Below are 20,587 nucleotides of genomic sequence, written 5' to 3' on the forward strand. Positions count from 1 at the left end.
CACACACAAGGAGCTCTAACCTTTGACCCTAGGCTTTAGATTCAAGGTTAAATGTGCTGCAGTGTCCTCTGAGTGAACACCACTGTCACATCTCGGCCCTCAGTCAGAGGCCCAGACCAGTTGTCACCGCTCCTGAGTTTTAAGACGTGCTTAATTGGCTTCCCTGAGTGCCTGAGGAGGGGAAAGGGAGAGAGCTAGCTTGTTACGAGCCCTTGTGTTCCAGAGGAGAGAGGGAGAGGGGGGGGGTAGGGGTCCCTTATCAGCCGTCGTTGGACACCTCCGGTGGCTATTAATCAGAGCCAGAGCCCGACTGGAGCCAGAAGAGGATCCGTGGAGGGGCGGGGGGGCTGAGCCTGGAGCCTTCTTTGGGCCTCACTGACACCCTCACATAGGAAACCTCAGCAGACAGACACAAACACTCCTTCCTCCCCTCCCTCCTCAAGTCCGAGGGTATACACAAGTACAACCCCCCACTATCCCTCCTCTGCTCCTCCAGCCTCCTCACTCACATTGATTTAGGTCCCGTTTAGCCCCCTCTGGCCAGGGTCCATCCATTCTAGCTGGTGTGACAGGTTTATGTTGCCCCCTTACTGTGTTATTATATTGGTGCTGTGCTGCCAGTTACTATTGTGCTAATGAAAATTTAGCACCAGACATAATATTCTTTTTCACAGGATGTGCCCCCAGCATGTGAAATATCTTGACTGCATTTATAGGATTGAAAGCGCTCATTATTTTTAATGTTTGCAACAGACCGGGCTGAAGAACGGGTTTATGGACAGGAAAACAACTATTAGGTGTTGTCAGTGTCGGGGTGTTCGGTAAATGAATTCAATCTTCTGTACATGCTGGCTCGCTCACGACCTTTGACTTTCTCCCTGTGCTCGATCATAAAGAATTGTGTTTGCATGAAGGCCTGATTCCTGACAACAGAGGCATCACTCGTCAACAGCCAAGCTAGCAGCTCTGTGAGGGTGCAATAAGACCGGGCCTTGAGATACATGCAGACATTAGCATGCTAACATTAATATCACAAGTCAAACACACTGATCCAGCGATGTCACTGTGAACATTCAGCTACCACAAGCTAGTCCATGATTACTTTATTTAAACTCCCATCTTAAAGCTCTGAAGGATTGTGGCTACTATCATGGCCTGATGTTAATTTAGGACCAAGGTCAAAGTTCATTGGAAAAAATGGCATTTGATCAATGAATATGGGAGCCAAGCTTTACTTCTACTGGACGAAAACAAAACTTTATTGCCGAAATGAGCAGTTATGATGAAAATGGATCCCACATACTGGATAGTCCTCTGACCTGAGCCCTGTGTTGACAGTTCACTTGTGGACGGATTGTTTACTTGTTGCTGCTAGCCATTTAGCTTGATGCCTGCATCGACTGCTTGAGGCACTGAGGCAATGTTAACCCCTAACAAGTGAATGCATCCCTCAGCCTTCAAGTTAACCAATCAAGGACTGAAATAGACACATTGACAGGAAGCACTGAGGTGTTTTACATCTTTTCCTTGCATCTTAGTCCTTCCAACCAAAGATGCATGGAGAGATGCAAGAAATTGAATTAAGGGATGAACAAGGAAATGTGTTTAAGGAAATATGAGGCGTCCTTTTCTCTTAAACAGACCATGAAGCATGAAAGTAATGCTCAATATTTAATTTGTAACACTTTCCTTTGTCCCAGGTTGTCTGATACTTAAGCTGTACAAACTGACCTTTGTCTATAATCTGTTTCAAGGCACCCCTCAGTGTCTTTCTCCTGTATTTAACTCTGTTGTTGTGAAGTGTCAGTAAAGTCCAATCCGCTGCAGTGTTCAGTTGGTGAGTGATGTTTGTTACAAGGGCGTGTCTGTCATTTAAATACTTCCAAAAAGGTCGCCATCATAAATCCTTGCTCTTTGCTCTGTTGTGTGGTTAGCGGAGGCAGTGTGACATCAGCCAGGTCACATACACCTGGCTGACGTCACGCTGCCTCTACTTTTTTAACATCCATATTGATATAGAGACAAAAGGTTGGTTTGCTTGACCACTTCTTTGCCAGTTCTATTGAAGTGTTTCAGATTATAAATTCTGTCTTCTGTGTACATTGGGTATCATCTGTTCTGAACTGGTGTGTACATGCTTAAGGTGCTGATGACATCCTCGGTAGCATCACATGACAACCTCTGTTTGATTTAAGCTTCTGTTTTGTGTATTTGTAGCTTTCGGTGTCGTCTTGTTTTAAATGGAAGCAAATGTCCAAAAAGACCCTTGTTTCATTCTACATCAAGTTTTGCACCAACACGTTGCTTCAAAGTGCTCTCGTCTGTTATCAAGTCATGGGAGAAGAGAAGCTAGCATCTGTAAAATGTCTGCTAACTAAGTACAATCAGAGTGAGTGTTTACATGGCTGTTCAATCGCAAAACAAAGGGATACACTACCCCATTTTTCAGATTAAATTCCAATCGGATTGGCGGTTTTATTCCAATCAGGCCATTTTCCAGTTTTAACCTGATTAGAAGTTGTAACGCAACCTAATGATCACCTCCTGGCTTTAATCCAACCAATAGCTGTTGTTAATGCAATCTGGTCCTTGGTGTTGGACTGATGTGCAATACCATCCCAGAAGCCCCACTAGTGCGGCCTCAGTAGTCAGTTGAAGTTGAGTTGAAAAGTAATTCAACATTGTTTATAACACCAGGGGTCCTATTCTTCTATAAATGTTGGTATTCTACATGCTTCCCATTGAGACATATATCAAAGTGAAAACATGTTTGTAGATCTGGTATGCGGGCCTTTAAATGTGTTAATGATCAAGATTTCTTCAATCCCTCCCAGAGTTTCAAAAGAAACGAACAATCACCACGAAAGCTGTTATCGATAGTGCCAGATTCAATATAACAACGGTTCCCACAAGAGGAGAGGCGCGGGTGGAACTTTCTGATGAATTTCTAGTTTAAATGGAAAGCTTCTGTGGAGTGCACTACAAAGCACCATGTGTAAATATTGAATAATGAGCTGCTTTCAAGTTCTCCACTTTGTATCTGCCTCGAAAAAAAAAGTCATTAATGACAACTTTTGGTGTGGTTTACATCACAAGAGCCCATGAAACGCACTCCCCAGAGATAAATTTGTTATTATTAGTCTCAAAAGGCCTGAGATTTACAAGCACTCATGCATTTGCACTCAAGATGTGTTGACACAGTTTCTTTGAGGCACATGTGACAAATATTAATGAGGCTCTCATCTGCAGCTAATGCATGATGCTAGGAATTAGTCATCGTTTGGCATCCCGCACAAGGACCCCGCCACTTCTACTTTGTCTGTACTGCAGATGGAATGCATACTTAACACATAAATGTTTACATCACCAGAAGTTACATCTCTTTTAATGGGTTTAAAGTGACTCAGCATTTGCACAAAATATATAAACTACAGCCGCTTGGTTGTGAAATGTACGAACAGCAATAATGAGGGTCAGAGAGTTTTCACATTATCATATATCTTTATTTTAAAAAATGGGAGAAAAAAGGGTGAAATGCAAAAAAGAGAACATGGGGTAGACCCTACTGAAAAGCTTTTACTATTTATGGTGGTCAGATGAAACTACTCAGCATGTTTCCTGCATGATTCACACACAAACATTAGTGTTTAATATAACTTGAGGTCAGGATTTCTCATGAGTAAAAGAACTGCGTCATGTGAAAAAGCACTTTTACACACGCTCGTTTTAGGAGCTGCATATGTTGCCAAGGAAGTTGACTCAGCGTTGCTTGGCACCGGCGTTACTCACCAGGACTCACGGAAATAAGTGTTGAAAGTTTGTGTAATTTTTTCTCAGAGTCTTTAAACTGATTATTTTTTCTCATCCCATGGTCAAATGAATTCAGATGAGTCATGAAGGAACCATCGAGGAACGCTTTGGCTTTGTGAGTAACACAAACAGTCCCCCTGACGTCTCCCTATGTGTAAATGGGGCAGATCTCGGATATGAAAGCACAGTTTGCCAAAAATAATACAATGTGAATATGGTTTGTGTTACTGCTGCATGTAGTCATAACATAACCGGGCCAGTTTGAAGTGGCCTGGCATGCTGCTAAAAGCATCCACTTTATGTCACTTTACAGTCAATATAATAAAAACACTTCAGTGTGTCAACATGCTGCAGGGAGAAATTATTTCTACGGTTTTAATGCAAATTATACAAATTCATTCAAACGTTCCTTTTGCTCTTGGGCAACAAAAGCCCTGGATGCTTCTATGACCTGATAAAACTTCACCATATATGTGGCTGAGCTCACTGTTTGATGTATAAGAAGTCAAAGTTAAAGGACCCTATGATGATGATGTTTGCATGTTCACATTTGTTTCCAAGTCACTCAATAGGATGGGGAACTGGTGCAAAGCAGGCCACTGGTTTGAGAAAACATGAAGCAACCAGTGATGTGCTTGAGTCCAAGACTAGAACGGAAGTCCAACTTGAGTCATGATTTTCAGGATAATAAATTAAATGTGCTTTTTACGCGTCCAAAATGCGCAGTCAGCTGAGGGTCATAGAGTGAATAGTTTAGAGTAAAACAGCTGCTGTTCTTATGACAAATAATAATAATAATGTGGACTTGGTTCAGACTTAGACTCAGGTAATGGCGACCCTACTCTGACTTGGCTTGAATACAGCCTTGGGGCCTCGACTCGAAGCCGACTAGACTTCAACATTGAGGACTTGAGACTCAATGTTACCTTGAGGTTTGGTGATTCGGCTACACAACTTGTAGTAACTCTGATTTGCTATTTACCTGCAGTTCATTATAGAGAAGCTTTATCCTCTTTAAAAAAGCAGTGGATGATTTAAAGGACAGAAAGAGAAAACTGGAGAGCCCAGCTCCAGCGTTATACTTTGAGAGTTTTACATTCAATATCATGCAGGGAATAAAAGTCAGCTGTTTGCTGATGAGCTGTCAGCTGACTTAGAGCTTCTAATAGCAGCATGTCCCAAAAGTGAGGCAGAGGATGAACTTATAGTTTTCAGGGTATGAGGGTTGTATTTAAATTATTGAAACAAATAAGAGAAGTGGATGAAGTCAGGAAACACCTGTGATGGTGTTAATGGATGCTAAAGATATCTTGTTTTTCAAAAAGTACAACTAAATACATTTTAATGTTTGAATATTGTTACAGTATGGAAGATAATTAGGGCTGCTAGAGAAAAAAATAAGGGGCAATTTTATTTTTTATTCTGACTTTAATCTCAGAATTTAAAAAAAATTGTGCCGCTTTTTTTTCCCCCATTGGCCCCTATCCTCTTGTATAGTTACATCCACTGTGCTGTCCAAGATGAGATTATTTGTGTGTGTAATAGATGATTTCTTTCGCAGGGAACAGAGATGAGTTTCATCATATTAATTGATATTAACTGCTTTTATGTTTCATTTTATTTTCCATCATTGTGAAAGAGTAATATCTCACTAAGGTTGGTGCAGTGATCTTGTTCACATCAGTGAAAAAGTATTAAAATCGTAGCTTTTCAGATCTACTATATAGACATTTAAATCCAGACATTAGATGATAAAATACAGACAATAAAAGTGAACCAGACGCACAGCAGAAGTTTTTCCTGTGCTTATGCCTTGCTCACATCCTGAAGGCATATTCAGTTGAACCGTCTAAGTTCACACAGTAACACAACTCAGTTTTATATTATTGACCAACTTTAGACACACTATAGCAACGTGTTTAGGATTCAAGATTTTATTTTGGAGTCATTTCATGGTAACATCAAGCTTGTTTTTCCTTCTCTTCTCCATCTGTCCTCTGATTGGCTTGAAATGTTTCTCACCAGACTCTTTCACACAATACATTTTTATCTTCTATCTCTTACATTTTCTGGCATATCTCTTGTTATTCTGCCTCGTCCCTCCAACATTAGACGTCGTATGCTTTTGAAGCATTGAATTCCCCTCTTACACAAACACATGTGCGCACACACTCACACAGGCTACCTGTGAAACCTAAGAATGTGACAGATATTAATCACACTTTGGCAAATGAAACACGACAGAATACCTGCCATGGGTGATTTCACCTCTTCTGCATGCTTCAGCACTTTTACCTGTACAGCACTCTGAGAACCTGCCAGGTGCAACACACTGGCCCTTCGTGTGCTGTCTCTACACACAAAACACACACACTCACACACACAAATCAGCAGAGCAGTGAGACAGGTGAACAGTTACTGGTGAGTGTGTTTTGTGTATGATTAACGCAGCTAAATGACCTGCTCAAAAGGTGTGGCTGTTTGCTTTGATACTCTCAGCAGCAATGTATGGTGAGCTATACAATGCACCTGTCTCCACTGCTACAAAGCCCTCCTTCACAGGAATATAAAGGACAGGTTAAATAAATAAGTCAGCTTAAGTAAACGTCACTGCAGTAGTTCAGTTTGGCAGGTATTCAAACTGTCATTGCGGCAGTTTTTCTTCTCCTTCCTCCAAATTTTGAAGTAGCTTCAGCACCCAGCATGGTTTAGCTAACATCCAATAAGAGTTAAGCTTTCTTAGAAGTGTACCTGCCATTTCTTTGAATCAATATCTCATTTCACAAACAGGCTGCTGGTTTCACTTCTTTCACAAATGCCCTGCAGCTAGAACCCAATTCTAGGAAGGAAAAAAAAGTGGCTATTAACTTTGTCCATGCTAGAGCGATAACTGGAGGGCAATGGTTACGCAACTGGCTCCCATGCTAGATATGGTCATTGTGTCAGCCAGAAGGAAGTAAACCTGAAAGCCCTGTATGACAAGCAAACAACAGGAAGGAAATAATCAATTTGGGGCTTTTAATGAACAACTCTCTATCGGGGCCTCTTTGTCCGTGCAGAATTGCCACACGCTGGTTAAACATTAGCCCCGTGATAGTACAGTTTTAAGGCAGTCAGAGGCAGCCGAGCGAGTCAGCACACAGGAACTTACTACACAGCGGCTCGCAGTGTTTGTGCTGTGAACTCAGGCTGTAGACTGAGAGCTCAAACAGGAAGGAGTAAAAGCAAACGTGACCCAATGAAGATGCTGAGTGCAATAAATTTAACTGCTGAAACGGTATTTCTGTCATTGTTAAAGGCACTTTAAGAAATGTTCATTGTGCTCAGCTTTATTGGTTCATTTGGTCACGGTCCGGGGAGTGTTTGACTCATACAGAAACACTTTTTACACCCTCCAGTCAGGGTGATAAAGCCTAAATTAAACAAAATCTGAATGAGACAAAATTTAAAGAGTAGAATGTGGAAGAGTTTGTGTTAAAGGGATCAAGAGTCTGACAAACACAGAGCTGGACACTGTGTTTTATTGCTTCGATGAACATCACGGCTGCACTCAAGCTGTCCATTTATGTAATTTAACCACATTCTTTGAGACAGGTCTTGAATCTACAAGTCTTTTAGACACACAGTATTAGACTTTAGTGTTTCTTCAGTTTTATAGAAGAAGAGGCCAAACATTACGCTTGGTTTTGTGTCCAAATTATGTTTTGGTATGTTCAAAGCACTTTTTATTTCAGCGCTGTTGCCTCCCCCATGTATTTATGACAAGTTAAAAAAGGGAGACTGTAATTTTTTTTTTTTATACATGAGTGCATGTTATGTACTTTTGGATGAAAATCTGCTTAACAACAACATCATCACTTGTGGTTTAACTAATCAATCAAAGGCTAGCAGTACTTACTTTGAGCTACACATATTGACGCCAAAAAACATATAATCTGAATCTTAGATTGTCACTCTTTGATGAGTTTTACGCAAACCCTTTCACAATGCTGCTTTGAATTTTGTCCAATGTACTTTCCAGAGTCAGAATCAGCTTTATAGTGTATGTGTTGACATATAAGGAATTAAGCTCTCTTTGTAGAAACATTAAACATTAAATATTACACCAATACAAGCCAACACAAGACATTTAGCTGACAGTATAGTGTGAGACAGTATCAGAATCAAGAATCAAGAAATCTTTATTGGCAAGTGAGCTCACACACACAAGGAATTTGACCTGGTGAATGGAACACTGGTACTTAACAACAAGACAGTAAGGACAATAAATATAGAAACCTAAAAACTAACCTTAAAAAGTAAAAATAAAAATACTATCTGTACAAAGAAGAGTATAGGTAGTATGTTTAAGACATGAATAAGTTAAGTTAGCCTTAACCAGAGTGCAAATTTTAGTGGATGGATATAATAATAAAATATGTTATGGAATAAGCTACAATATTGCACGTGGTTATAGAGATATTGCACCGGAAATCAAGTATTGCACATGTATGTGATCTGTCACAGGAGTCTTTAGTGGTTGCAACAAAATGCAATTTTTGCTCAATATAGGCCTTTGTCATGGTTATCGACTGGGGCGGCTGTGGCTTAAGGCTGATTTATACTTCTGCGTTGAATCAACGGCGTACCCTATGATGGGGGTCCGCGTAGCTCCCGTACCTACGCCGAGGCCTACGCACGTAGCTGACGAGCACCTCCTCCAAAATGTAACTCCCCGTAGAGCTGACGCGGACCGCAAGCTCTGTGATTGGTCCGCTCGGCGGCTTTGTCTTTCCCGCATTTACGACACTTCCGGGATCCCGGACATCGGCCGCACATCAGCCGTGTATTTCATCTCCTCCTCTCTATTCTTCATGTAATCATGTCTGTATGATAAACAGCAACATGTATCAGCTGTAGATTAACATAACACGCTCTGAATCTCTGTGGAAAAGTGAACAGAGATCGTAACGGGACCGGAAGCAGGCGGCCGGCTATCAGAGAGACCACACTGCCCTCAGGCGTTTCGGCAGAGAATTGCTGCGCGACACGGACACACCGACGCACAAGTATGTGGGGCTCATGTCCGCGTCAGCCCCTGCTGCGTAGGGAAGACGCAGAAGTATAAATCAGCCTTTAGTGGTACAGCGGGTCATCTCTTTGTTGGAAGGTTGGTGGTCATCCCTCCTGCAGTCTACCTGTCAGGTGTCCTCAGGCATTGCCCAAGGAGACTGAATAGCCTGTGGGTTGTGAACGTGCTGATGGGCAGACTGGCACTTTGCACATCAGGCTCTGCCATCAGTGTTTGAATGTGTGATTGGAGCATGTTGTGTTACAGTGCTTTAAAAAGAAGAAGAAAAATATGTACTTTATCAACCCTGAGGGGGAATTCTGTTTTTTCACTCTGTTATTGAATATGCTACACACACACATAGTACAGATATACACACACATGCACAAACAGGATCATTTGAATGTGCACTAAAAGACATGTCAGAGTGAGGGGACGCATGATCCAGAGCCCTGAGCAATAAAGGGTTTAGTACCTTGACCAAGGGCCCATCGCCTGGCACCTCTCCAGCAAAATGTCCCATATTCCATGCATTAGTCCATACCCGGACTCAAATTCAGTCCAAATAGACTGAGTTATACCGCCACCCCTAAAGTAGTCTACAGATGTAGATTGAAAATATTATTGTCACAGTTTTAGACATGTTGTGACTTTTTTTTACATTTAAATAAGCACATAATAACCAGTGAACATATATAAAAACAAGGTCAACGTTAAACTTTGTAATCATATTCTATAAGTTCACTTTCTCAGCTCTTCACTCTCATTGATTCCACCAGTGCTGTCAGTTTTGTTCTCATGGATTCTCTGGATCTTCTCCGCTGATCGTTTCAGTGAGGGTCCCTCTTATCTAAGGGGGGTTTCCTTTAAACACTGCAGTGACGGTCTAAAGCCTCCAAGAGATAAAAAGGGGGGAAATGTCATGGTATAAAGCTGATTTGGTCAGGAATCCTGCATGTCATGGCAGGAGGATTTAGTCATGGTGGTGTTGAGAGGACAAAGTGAGGGGTCATCACTGAGGCTCAGATTGACAGGAGGAAGAGGAGTGTTCTGTTGTTGTCCTCCTCTTGGGTAACCTGTGTGCTTATTTTTCTTATAACATTTCCTTTTCATATTTTTGTGTAACAAAAACAGAGGAGATGATGTCATCGTGTCCAGATGTTTTCCAGCACAACTGGCACAGTGTGCAGAAAACATTTCAGGGATTCTTGTCCCAGGCTATACAAAGGAGAAGAGTGCAACATTTTAAATAGGCTGAATCAAAAATCAGACTTAAAACATCTGGACAATGTACTGATAACGCCAAGGAACAAACTTCAGTATCAGGGAAATCCTACAGAAGACTTTGGAGTAACTTGTCAGACAACAGTCTCCATCACAACCAGCAAACACAGATAAGGGGGAATATTTTAATAAGGATCCACAAGACTCGATACTGAAATTTCTTGGGAGGCTCATATTAGTCCAAGAATCTGTAATCTTTAGACCTCCATGATCGGTGCATTATCAGTTAATCCCTATGGACACATCTAACCGTTCTTCAAAATGACATATAGTGACTTCCACATGCTAAACCAATCAAACTAGTGCTCCACAACAGTCCGTCACACCTGTAGGGAGCCAACATGTGTCTCTACGAAAGGAAGGCAATACAAATTTAACTCTACAAAATCAGATTAAACCCACTTCCTCAAAACCAGCCAATCAGGTGCTGCAGTTTAAAAACGATTAAGACAGGAAGCAGTTGCAGTATAATCCAATTCCAACCAATTTGTGTTCTCATTTAGCTGAAACAAGGGCAGAGGCTGTTTGCTTTCTTGCTTCCTACAACTTATAGAGACAATTATTTTGATTTAGAGTGACATTTTTTTTTTTCTAGGGGCTTTTGGCAGGACTGCCGGGACATCACTGATTAATGCAGCAGGAGGTGGGGCAGCTCGTAGAAGAGTTGACACACCAGAAAAGTGAATTACCGCACTGCATCCTGGAATGTAAGGAACGTCATAAATTCACGTCAAACAGAGTCAAAGAGGAGCTGAGCTGCGGAGGCTGTTTGTTGATGGTTAGACCATGTTGAATTACTACTTTATGACCGCACTTTTCACATAATAAGATTTGCCTTGTAGTAAATCTTGGAACGGAACTGAAGTGCAGTGATGAAGTGGTCGTTTTGAACATTATTTGGAACATATTTGGGAGCTCACCGTTGAGACACAGGCAAGAAGTGCTGAGGGGAAAGACATGCAAGACACAGTGCACACAGGCAGTCAAACCTAAATGACAGAACAGAATTACCATGACCCCCAAAGAGACATAAATGACTGTTGAAGAGTGTCAGTGACACGTGTGCTTCACAAACATGCTTAAAACTGAGATAAGATTGTAGTTTGGGAAGATTTAGTCAAATGATTTAAGAAAGGAACACGGTATGATTTTATATATAAGTAAATGTAAGTGTCAGAAGTGTCAGAACTATGATTGACTGGCGACACGTCCAGGGTGGGCCCCACTTCTCATCCACTGAAGGCAGGTTATTATTATGGGTATTGTATGTAGTTAAGTCATGAACATGGGTTGAATAAGTTGGCATCAACTCTCGTAATACACACACTACCAGTCAAAAGTTTGGAAACACCTTCTCATTCAAGGGTTTGTATTTATTTTAATGATTGTAAACACTGTAGATTAATACCGAAGACATCAAAACTATGAAAGAACATATATGGAATTATTTAATTCACAAAAAAGTGTTAAACAAAGCAGAATATGTTTTATATTTTAGATTCTGTAAAGTAGCCCCCTTTTTCCTTCATGACAGCTTCATGCACACTCTTGGTATTCTCTCAGTCTGCTTCATGAAGTGGTCTCCTGGAATGGTTTCTAATGAACATGAGCCTTGTCAAGAGTTCATTTGTAGAATGACTTGCCTTCTTAATGTGTTTGAGACCATCAGCTGTGTTGTTCAGAGGTAGGGTTAGCACACAATGGATAGTCCTATTTGACTACTGTTGTAATCCAGATTATGGTAAAACCAGATTATTTCATAGTTTTGATGTCTTCAGTATTAATCTCTCCAGCCAGAGAGCTTTCAGTTTTTATGCCCCTGGGCTGTGGAACTCTTTGCCTCTGGACATCAGAACAGCGAGCTCTCTGGGTGTTTTTAAAAGTAAATTTAAGACTTACCTTTGTAATCTAGCTTTTAATTTGGAGTAGTTTATTTTAGCCCTGGACTGCATTATTCTTATTATTTTTTTCATTATTATCTAAACCATTGTTTTAACATGTATTTACTTATCTTATTTATTTCTTGTGTTCATCTGATCCTGTTAACTCTACCTTATTTTTAACTTTTATTTCCACTCTTACTTATCTTATTAATTTTACTCTGTTGATTTTCTTTTTCTTTTTTAAGTATTTCTTTTTTTAATCATGCCTTTTATAATTTTACCATTGCTGTTGTTTTCTGACTGTCTGTTACTCTGTGAAGCACTTTGGGCTTCATGTTTTTATGTATGAAAGGTGCTATATAAATAAAGTTGAGTTGAGTTGAGTTGAATCTACAATGTTGAAATAATTAAAATAAATACAAACCATTGCATGAGAAGGTGTGTCCAAACTTTTGACTGGTAGTGTAGGTACAAGAGCATCAGTCACGTACCAGCAGGTTAAGGTGTGTGTAGGAAAAACTGCTTGTATGGAGAGCAAAAACAGGCTTAACACACACCACTATAATGCCACCCCATCTCCCATTGTCATGTGTGTTATGATGACAGTTTTGCAGCTTTCATTGTATGTCAAAAGACAGTCAGTTTCTTCTTCTGCGTCTTTCTACATAAGTAAGTTGAAGGGAGTCAAACATGCGGCCAGTGCATCAAGGACTACAGTTTCCATAAATGGAGCATCTCCTCAATCAACTGAGCTAAATAGCACCACTGAATATCCTATGCATGTTGCCCACTTTAAGTTACACTGTTGTCTAAATCCAAACACTCATTCTGTGAATTGTCTCATAGCAGATGGATCATTTGAGGGTCTATCAAGCAGTTAATTTGTGTTCAAATACAGTATAAAAAATCCACTCTCAAGTGGATTCATTACAGATACAGTCAACACAGAGCTTCTCCATCAGCTAAATGAAGCAGCCAGGAAGTGTGTTAGAACTTTTTCCAAAAAAAGCGCACTCTGACACCCTGGATCATTTGAAGTCGAGGAGAAGGAGCCTCATTACCGCCGGGGCCCGCTCGGGGGGGGTTTCACTCCCAGACGTGGTTTAATGGCAGTAAAAAGGAAAAGGCTTCAAGGTTACGAGACGCTGAATGGCTCTGGAGGAGACAGCCCGCTCTCCCTTTGCCCCGTATCCCACGTCACTGGAGCCAGTGGAGTCATAAATTGCTGCTAACACTAACAGTAAACGGATATAAAAAGACTCCCGGTTTCCTTTATATGACCCATTCCCCATTGCTCAGGGGGTTTGTTGATAGGAGCCGAGGGTGTTGTGAATGAAAGGGGGACGGATGGAGAGTGTGGAAGGAGGAAGAGCAGTGTAGTGTCTCCGGGGATGAGATGCTTTTAGGATGAACATCAGGGGCCAATCAGGAAGGTCTGACATGAAACAGTATTGAAGTGCATCTGTCAAAGTATAGAGAGTTTATATCTTTATTATTGTCAGTATTATGTTTCAGATACACACTGATGCTCTGCTGGAACACACACTGTTTGAAACCCACCTTTAAAAGCTATTGGCATGACATGAGCAAATACTGTACGTGATGATGTCAGCTTTAAGCAAATAAAAGTAATTCATCCCAAATGCAGAAAACTCTTTATTTAGATGAAAGATGAAGAAGACAATTTTAAGAGTGCATAAAAGATCAAAGGACTTGTTAGATGTCATTTTTACAGTGTGCAGAAGAGACACAAGTCGCTTCCTAACTGACAGTGGGTGAAGTTTGGGACAGCCAGACAACCTCAAACGTCATTAACTGCTACAGATTATATACGTAGCAATGGTTTTAAAGTTTGCAGTTAAACAGACCACCAACGTTGTGCATGCTGCACAAGTAATAACAGCATCTTTTAAGAAGTGTGCAATGATTTATGATGATATGGAAAAAGTTAATCTAAAAAATGAAGTTTAAATCTGAGAGTAAAAAAACAACTTCTGCAAAATTCACCAATACTTTCCTGTTATGAACATTTCCCCCACGAAATGTCATCACATAACAAAAATATTAAAGACAAACAAACTTTCTCCACACCGGGAGGAAATGACAAGAAACAAGAGATGTTTTAAACTTCTTAAAAAATGCAATAATTCATGTTTTCTTTACCACTTTAACTTTCAACTTTTGTTTCATCTCTACAAGCTAATTTTAAAAAATCTAACATGAGACGCTCATTCTTTCCTTGTCAATTAATACACTTTAAACCAGCTGAGATAGAGTTATTGTTTTGAATTACCCAAGGAAAAATGAGTGAAATCATTAGTGAAGACATTTGGAACCACATGCAGATTAACACCAGATTTCTTCTCCTGTGGTATAGATCCTCTTCAACCAGCCTCAAGGGGTTACATTGAGTTCAAAATAAGATTTTTTGTCACATGAAAGCAACATTTGATCAAAAATACAGGCAACATTTTGTAATTTTCCATAAAATCTAAGAGAAACTGCTTTGATAGACTCAGGGAGGGAAATCAGAATAGATTGAAAAAAGCTTGTATCATGGATATCTTGTTGGACTGTTGTCAGAAAAATCAAATTATGATAGTCAGATTTTGTTCAGAATCAAAAATGTTTAACCCAGTTTTATTATAATCTTTTTTCTAACAACATGTATTTATCTTTTTAACTTTAACAGATTTTTAATTTTGCGTTCTACCCTTATTTATTTTCTTAATTTTACTGCATTGATTTTATTTTTATTTTTAAGCATTTTATCTTTTATTATTTTACCATTTCTGTTGTTTTTCTGTCTCTCTGTTTTTTTGTGAAGCACTTTGGGCTGCATGCTTTTATGAATGAAAGGTGCTATAAATAAAGTTGAGTTGAGAAAGCTGAGTAATAAATGACTGTGATTTACTAAAACACACAAAATAACAAGCAAAACAGCAATTGTGTGTCATAATCCACACATGTTGGGCTTTGTGTTGACATGAGTTATGCAAACTCAAAGGCACAACGCCAGAAGCATCCTCTTGATTCCAAAAAGTACACAGCCAGGGATGTCTTGGAAGGTTTCTGTACTTTTTTTAATGTTATTTTTGGAGATCCAAAATGTCAGCACGATTATTCTTCATAAACTAAAGCAGATCCATGAATGACACACAGCAGATAATTTACCAAGAAAATCCAAAAAGATAAAATTGTCACAACTGAAAGTGCAAATACTTTGACTGAAAATTTAAATTTAGATAATAATTGAATATAATGTAATCAGTTCTTGTAATATCAGATTTATTGAACATTAAAGCTCTCCATATACAAAATGAAATACAAATTATTTCAAAATATCTTCCTGTTGCTCCGGTTTTCGTCGTGGAAACTTTTGACCTCTGTTCCTGTCACATAATCGTGCACAGAAAATGTCTCCTCTTATCTCAAAGTGAACACACCCAGAATTTTAAGCTCATATTCAGTCTCCCTGCGCTGCAGATTAGCCTGCCTTCAGGTGGTACTTAGCGTCACCCTGAAAATTGATATGCATCAGCTCTATAATTTAAAGGTAGTTTTCAAGGAGGGGGACTGCAGCTCCTGCTCTGCCAGTAATGACCATAATGCCTTGTTAACCCTCTCAGCAGAGGTTACATACCCCTATGACATGGGCCTTAAGTCATCCAAATGGTCGGGTACGAAAGGTTTCCTATCTCAATTTTATCCTAAATACTCTTAGGACAGATAATTTATAGATGTGTCATCATTCATAGCCACTGAAGAGAGTGCTTATTTCATTTTATCTAAGGATAAGTATCACTTGAAGAAAATTAGACCTTTAGATGACAGAATTTTGAGAATCTGGACAGATTTTTGGACAATTCTCCTCATTTTCTCACAGTGATGGTGCAGCAGTTCTGAAATATTTCCATACTGTCGCAGCAATACAGGATTTATGGGCGGCTTAGTCATCCAAATGAATAGCTAGAAAGTAACTGAGTAGTTTTTAATGGATGAATTACAACAATCTACTTCCTCTGTGACCTTCTCATGCACTTTATGCCGCAGTCGTCCCCCTCACCTCTATGCAGCCAGCTCATTTCAGAGGCCCCGGGCCTGCTGCATGAACCCTGACCCCCTGAACTGGAAAGGGAGAGGCTTACGTTAGCTAGCTACAGGCTGATAGGAAACCCAACACCGGCATCCATCCGATACAATTTCCAAGCTTTGCATTCATGCCCCCGATATAACCTCCTACCCGTTTCTTAGTGCCCACTAATCCACCTATTTTTAAGACTTTCAGAGTCAGATGGACTTCAGTGCAATCTCCATATTCTGTAATGACAAGATAAATGTGTAGCACAGTTTAATGGGGATGTGAATACAGTATTTCTACCATTATTCATGATGTTAAAGCTACTTTAAAGACATATCTATGCGTTTTCCATGAACCTTACTATCTCCGTGCGACTGATTCAGGTGATGTGTCTCTCAGCTATCGGGCAGAAATAATGCCTGAAAGCATTTTCTTCTGCAGGTCTCTTTGTAAAGCACTTCTGTGTTAAGTCTTGTTGATTTTAAGCCAATTGTTCCAGGTCACTTCCTTAAGAAGCTACATAAACAAAGAGAAAGTCAGGCAAAACAATGTCAAGTATGTCTGCATCCTCCAGAACACAGGAGAGAAAACACAAGTGGTGCTTGTGAAGGAAATACTACCTCCGACAGACTCAGATAGGCGCTGCTTATTTTGTGGAAAAAGTGTTTGTTTACACTTCAGCTGGGTACTTTGAGAAAGTTGTTTTTTTACTAGAATTCAGAAGTGATTTGAAATATTTTGCAAAATGAATACAGAATTCAGGCGCCCATCTACTTTAACATGAAGCCATCATTACACCTGCAGGACAACAGAGTTAAAATGAGACATGGTTGAGAGGTCAGAGGTCACAGTATCACGGCTGGCTTCACATTTGTTCTCTGCAGTGACTGGGGGAAAGAGAACACCTGCTATATTACATACGAGCAGCCCTCCTATGGCTGAGGCATCAGTGTTATTAAAGGGCTGTGGAGCATGTCTCATTTACCAAGTGTACCCACAAAATTACATTTTTCATGCTGAGGGAAGAAAGGCTCGGTGGCAGACACGTTCTGATTGAAAGAATTGGCTTTGTAAGAAGTTTCAGTGGGCGACGGGTCATAAAACATCAGACAAAGATGAAGCAAAGGCTAAATTAATGAAGGAAAGAATACTTTAAAGGAAAGCCTTTCAATATGGCCGTGAGCTGGTATCGCCACTGTAGCTTTTGTACCTGTTAAACCTCCTAATATATGCAGCCCCTTTGTCTCTACCTCACTGACACATGGCGGCCACAACCACATGTTAACCAAATTCTCAGTTCTTTCATTTTTTTCCAGTTTCCTTTTATGGCACATTTTCATGCTTTGCCACACGTGCACCGAGGTCGGACAGACTTTATGGGTGATATTTTTCCAGTGCAATTTGCCTTCAGAGCAGAAGTGACACTGCTGTAACAATCAGACGCTGAGAGGCTCATAAAGTTAGTTATCATAGTTATCAGGCCCCTCTCCTTTGGAATCATCTACCAGTCAGGGTCCGGGAGGCAGACACCCTCTCTACTTTTAAGAGTAGACTTAAAACTTTCCTTTTTGATAAAGCTTATAGTTAGAGCTGGATCAGGCTTGGACCAGCTTTTGTCATGCTGCTATAGGCCTAGACTGCCGGGGGAACTGGCACACTGACACACTGGGATCCTAGCTCACCCTCTTCCCCCCAACCCCTTCATCACTTACTTTAACTCTGCCTGTCCCATTAAAGTTACTAACCATAGACCTTTCTGGACTCCCTGAGCTCCATTGTCTCGTAGATTCCTCTGAGCTGCCGTAGACATCCTCCTGCTGCGGACGATCTGGACTCCAGCTGATACGGACGTGCTGGACTCCAGCGGCAACAGCTTCTACGACTCGTCTCATCACTATCACCTCTCTCTCTTACTCCCCTCTATCTGTCTTTCCAGACCCAACTCAGTCGAGGCATGATGGCTGTCTAACATGAGTCTGGTTCTGCCTGAGGTTTCTGCCTGTTAAAAGGAAGTTTTTCCTCACCACTGTAACTAGCTAAATACTGCGAGGTGCAATGCTCATGGTGGATTAAGGTGGGGTCAGACTGAGTCTTACCCTGCCTTGAAGTTGGGTCTCTGTTCATAATTTGACATAGTGTGGTCTAGACCTCCTATGTTTGTAAAAGCGTCTTGAGATAACGTTTGTTGTGATTTGGCGCTATACAAATAAAGATTGATTGATTGATTGATTGATAAAGTGCTCTCCTTTTTTTTGTTACCATCACCACCATCCTGACTCCCATTAACCTCCAACCTCTGAGTCCAGTTACCAAACACCCTTTCTGATCAAATGTTGTCATAATCATGTACATTTCACACAATTTAAAGACTTCCAGTATGTGGAGACAAGGAAATGTAATACTCTGATCACCATGACATAAGGAGTATGAAGCACAAGTAGCATTTTTCTGTAGCCATAAAAGAAAGCTTTAGATAATAGCAAAGAATAAGGACCAAACATTGCACAAAATACGGTGGCATATCTCTATTCCTGGTTTTTCTTTTAGTATGCCTTGTTCCTGGCTCATACAGTAAAAATTACAATTATAAATACTGATAATTGGCAGCTTTTTAGCATTTATTGCAACTTTGCAGGACTTCTGAGGACCCTGATAACACCAATGCATTCACTGTATAACCCAACAGAACCCTGTAACCACCTAAAAGCTGCCAAGTAGCACCTTTGGAGTCAATCATATGAGCAGTGCCCACCTAATGATGGTCCAAAAGACCAAATCCAGTCCTCTTCACATCCCATAAACCTATTGTTGACTTGAGTTATTTGTTGTAATTAGCTGTGGCTACATTACCTTTAAAGGCACTTCTTCTGGCACTAGATGGCAGAACCTGTGGCCAATCAACTTCAAGAACTTCATCGCACCTACTAAGGTTTTTTTCCCTCCGGTCTAAATTCTTGCTTGTGTTGTACGTCTCTTTGGACAAAAGCGTCTGCTAAATGATATTGTAGAATTGTAGAAACCTACAAAATGTTTGCAGTAATCCAAAAGAAGCATAACAGCAAGTCAGTAAGCTAGTGACTTCTCATCACACACATTTTTAAATTTACTATCTGTTTATTTGACAGGGACAAAAGCATGGACCATTGCATCATGCGGTACATAAAGTAGATGTCATTCGTACAGGTGTCTAACCATGGCTTATTTGCAACCACTGTCCCTGTTTATGCTTCCAAAATTATAACAGAAATGGCAGTTTTGAGTTATAAAATATAGGACTTTGACAAAGATGGAGGACAGCATAAATAAAACAATGACCACATTTTGAAATACACACAAAAGTGTGTGTATTACATGTTTGTGATTTTAAACTGGACAGTTCTTGTTCACAGACTTGCATCAGACCTACCTTTGTACAGTAAGTCACTTGAGCCCCTTTCACATATCCTGAAATTTTCTAGAAATTTCCAAGAGCTCTGCCCCTGAAATTTTTCAAAACTTGCTTGTTCACACATGTCCCTCACAGCATGAAGTCTTCCCTGTCAGACATGAGGGGCAGGAGTTGATGGATGCATGTGCAGACACATCGTTGATGCTCTTGCCTCGAAAATGATTCTCCTTCTCCAACCTGGGATGTTGTTATTCATTCTGTTATGTGCTGCTCTTCCAAGTTCACACCGGTTGCATGATATGAATGTTAGAATCACAGAGTACTTTTTGCTGAGATCTCACACCAGCTCCCACCCTGACCTCACGCTGAGGTTTTATCGAGGGCTGGCAGGGAAAAGTCTGAATAAAGTCTGGATGAAAAATTCAGTTGTTTTTGTTTACACATGCTGCCCACCTAGACAATTTCTGGAAGCTTTTAGCAGCCTTATGTCACTTGGGTAAAGCTTCAGTAATAACTGTTATTAGCAAACACTTTCCATGTTGCCTATTCAACCCCTGTGGACATAGTTTGTTTATAACACCATCTGTAAACTCTCATCCACTTTAGGTCTTGTTTTTGTCAGTTGTTTTACTTCCACAGGACGTACTGCTTGTATCTTCACTGTCAGACTGTATCTTCTGTGCTTAGCCTTGGAGTTGCAGTACACAATCATCCAACCCTGCCAGTGAACATCAGTATCAGGGTTCCTGTGAGGAGGACTCCTATCAGCATTTGAAATAAAGCTCTGTCAGAATGCAGAAATGAGAGGTATGCTGGGAGGAGTGACATGGGATGAGATGGGATACGGGAGGACGGGAGGTGGTGGTGCTGAGAGCAGGAATGTCAGGAGAGGAACCTGGCTGTCATCGTCAGGAAGTGGGAGTGAAGGGTCGGTGTGGGGGAGGAGAGGAGAATGAGAAGAGATGGCACTAATTTAGGAACACTTCCTGTATCTGATTTAGAAGCCAGTGCTTAGGACTTTAAACCAAGCACAAACCTCGGGTGCTAAAAATTGAAGTCAATCATTTTTTATCATTATTTTATTGTTTATT

This window comes from Notolabrus celidotus, chromosome 8, assembly GCF_009762535.1.
Source record: "Notolabrus celidotus isolate fNotCel1 chromosome 8, fNotCel1.pri, whole genome shotgun sequence".
Taxonomy (NCBI): domain Eukaryota; kingdom Metazoa; phylum Chordata; class Actinopteri; order Labriformes; family Labridae; genus Notolabrus; species Notolabrus celidotus.